This window comes from Symphalangus syndactylus, chromosome 4, assembly GCF_028878055.3.
Source record: "Symphalangus syndactylus isolate Jambi chromosome 4, NHGRI_mSymSyn1-v2.1_pri, whole genome shotgun sequence".
Lineage (NCBI taxonomy): Eukaryota > Metazoa > Chordata > Mammalia > Primates > Hylobatidae > Symphalangus > Symphalangus syndactylus.
This window is the reverse complement of record NC_072426.2, coordinates 81,388,566-81,391,070: the sequence shown is the minus strand read 5'-3', so window position 1 is coordinate 81,391,070 and position 2,505 is coordinate 81,388,566. Positions and strand designations below refer to the sequence as shown.

The 2,505-nt window shown below is 37.5% G+C and overlaps 1 pseudogene; it reads left to right on the top strand.

Moving 5' to 3' along the window:
• The first annotated feature begins 1,229 nt into the window (after window positions 1-1,229).
• LOC129480267 (large ribosomal subunit protein uL6-like) lies at window positions 1,230-1,871 on the top strand (annotated as a pseudogene).
• Window positions 1,872-2,505: the final 634 nt, after the last annotated feature.

Below are 2,505 nucleotides of genomic sequence, written 5' to 3'. Positions count from 1 at the left end.
ACCCATTTACATAAGTCTTCTCTCCAGGAAAAAGAGGAAAGCAGTAGTTCTGGCATAAATATCTGAGAAAATCTTGCTTTCTATGTGTTTAGACCTGAGGAAAGGGCTTCCTGTGTCAGCTCAGAAAATGTAGAGGGTTAGAATAATGTATCCCTCTTACAACCAGAAAAAAAAAAAGCTAGACAAATTGCACAATCATGACTTTTCTTGAACCCATCAGAGTACTGAGGTCACAGGTCAACCAACTAACCCAAAATCCAGGGAGACACAGCTTCATGCCAAAAGAAACAGAATTTGAGTATTTGTTTACCTAGGCAGACACCATTGGGTGCCATATAAACTGGTAAGAAGATTCAGCTAAAATTTTTAAATGAATTAATTGTCAACATAAAAAATATAAAGAGGTAAATCCCTAAATAGGAAGGTTTTATTTGGGAATAATAAACAAGAAGTGGGATTGCAATTCAGGACATACACACAGACCAGGGTGGCCTCTGGAATGTCTGGAGAACAAAGGAAAAGGTTAGGGTGTTACTAGGGAAAGAGGAGATTACACAAGTTGTTTTGAAAAAAAAGTTGAAGATGGCTTAAAGAATTAAATGTGAAATCTAAGACTATAAAAACCCTGGAAGAAAACTTAGGAAATACCATTCTGGACATAGACCCTGGCAAAGATTTCATGAAGACTCCAAAAGCAATTGCAACAAAAAGAAAAATTGGCAAGTGGGACCTAATTAAACTAAAGAGCTTCTGCACAGCAAAATAAACTATCAACAGAGTAAACAGACAACCTACAGAATGGGAGAAAATATTTGCAAACTATGCATCTGACAAAGGTCTAATAGCCAAAATCTAAAAGGAACTTAAACAAATCAACAAGCAAAAAACAACCTCATTTAACAGTGGGCAAAAGACATGAACAGGAACTTTTCAAAAGAAGATTAGATGTACACGTGGCCAACAAGCATATGAAAAAAATGCTCAACATCACTAATCATTAGAGAAATGCAAGTCAAAACCACAGTAAAATACCATCTCACACAAGTCAGAATGGCTGTTATTAAAGAGCCAAAAAATAACAAATGCTGGCAAGGTTATAGAGAAAAGGGAATGCTTGCACACTGCTGGTGGGAATGTAAATTAGTTCAGTCACTGTGGAAATCAGTTTGGAGATTTCTCTAAGAACTTAAAACAGAACTACTGCTTTATTTGCCATGTCTACTGCAAGAATGAAGACCATTCTCAGCAATCAGACTGTCGACATTCTGGAAAATGTCATTACTCTGAAGGGATGCACAGTTATTGTGAAGGGCCCCAGAGTAACCCTGTGGAGGGACTTCAATCACATCAGTGTAGAACTCAGTCTTCTTGGAAAGAAAAAAAAGAGGCTCTGGCTTGACAACATTTGGGTGAGGTAACAGAAAGGAACTGGCTATGGCTCAGACTATCTGTAGTCATGTACAGAACATGATCAAGGGTGTTACACCAGGCTTCCATTACAAGATGAGGTCTGTGTGTGCTCACTTCCCCATCAACGTTGTTATCCAGGAGAATGGGTCTTTTGTTGAAATCCGAAATTTCTTGGGTGAAAAATACATCCGCAGGGTTCAGATGAGACCAGGTGTTGCTTGTTCAGTATGTCAAACCCAGAAATATGAATTAATCCTTGAAGGAAATGACATTGAGCTTGTTTCAAATTCAGCGGCTTTGATTCAGCAAGCCACAACAGTTAAAAACAAGCATATCAGAAAATTTTTGGATGGTATTTATGTCTCTGATAAAGGAACTGCTCAGCATGCTAACAAATAAGATCTAAGAGTTGACCAGCTACAGAAACAAGATGCCAGGCAACTCCTAAGACCTACTTGTGATATTTAAACGATGCAATAAAAAATCTATTGATTTAGAAAAACAACAACAACAGAACTACCATTTGACCCATTTTGACATATGCATGTGTGTCTTTATGGTAGAACAACTTATAGTCCTTTGGAATTTAAGGAATCCTCGGTATATTACTGAGTACATATCCAAAAGAAGATAAGTCGTTGTACCATAAAGACACACATGCATATGTTCGTCACAGCACTACTCACAATAGCAAAGACATGGAATCAACTTAGGTGTCCATCAATGGTGAACTGGATAAAGAAAATATGATACATATACACCATGAAATACTACATAGCCTTAAAAAAAAGAATGAGGATCGTGTTTTTTGCAGCAACATAGATGCAACTAAAGACCAATATCCTGAGAGAATTAATGCAGCAATAGAAAATCAAACACCACATGTTCTCATGTAGTAGTTAAACATTGAGTACACATGGACATAAAGAAGGGAACAATACACACTGGGGCCTACCTGACGGTGGAAGTTGGAAAGAGAATGAGGATCTAAAACTACCAGTCAGGTACTATTCTCACTACCTGGGTAATGAAATAATTTGTACACCAAACCCCAGCATCATGCAATTTACCCATGTAATAAGCCTGCACATGAAT